The sequence below is a fragment of the Carcharhinus amblyrhynchos genome, chromosome 33 (assembly GCF_965287045.1).
Source record: "Carcharhinus amblyrhynchos chromosome 33, sCarAmb.v2.hapA, whole genome shotgun sequence".
NCBI classification, from domain to species: domain Eukaryota; kingdom Metazoa; phylum Chordata; class Chondrichthyes; order Carcharhiniformes; family Carcharhinidae; genus Carcharhinus; species Carcharhinus amblyrhynchos.
In genome coordinates this window covers 5,806,528-5,807,102 of record NC_137356.1, presented here as the reverse complement: position 1 = coordinate 5,807,102, position 575 = coordinate 5,806,528, and positions in this window count along the sequence as shown.

Genomic DNA, 575 nt, shown 5'->3' with positions numbered 1-575 from the left:
CCCAAACAGGCGCTGGAATGTGGTGGCTGGGGGATTTTCACAGTAACTTCATTGCAGTGTTAATGTGGGTTACGTCTGGGTGCTCTGGTTTCTTCCCACAGTCAAAAGTTGTGTGGGTTGGCCGACTTAAATTTTCCTTTAATGTCCCTCAGCGTAATGTTACTGTCACAATATCCCAAACGTTCCAAATTCTTGGGGCAAATTTTCCATAGGAATCAGAGCGGGCGAGGGGTGGACCATGGAAAAGTTCATTGACCTCGGGTGGGATTTTCGGGGTGAGCGAGGCTGTAGAATCCTGCTCTTTTGCTGCATTAATTTCTGAGACATCACACAATATCAAGCTGCCTTATGTAATGACTGACCCAATTTAATTGTGGAACTATGCATGCCTCATGTAACCTAGCAGGTAAGTATTAATCAGTTGGGCTCATGAGCAGTCTCTACACAATGACTGACCTCTGATCGAAGAATTTGGCCTTGGGTTGGTTGACTCAAGGTTGCTGGCCATTCCTTTCCATTCGTGTAATAATCCAAAGTACAAACACATTGTCAAACGATCTCATTGGTGCTTGGAG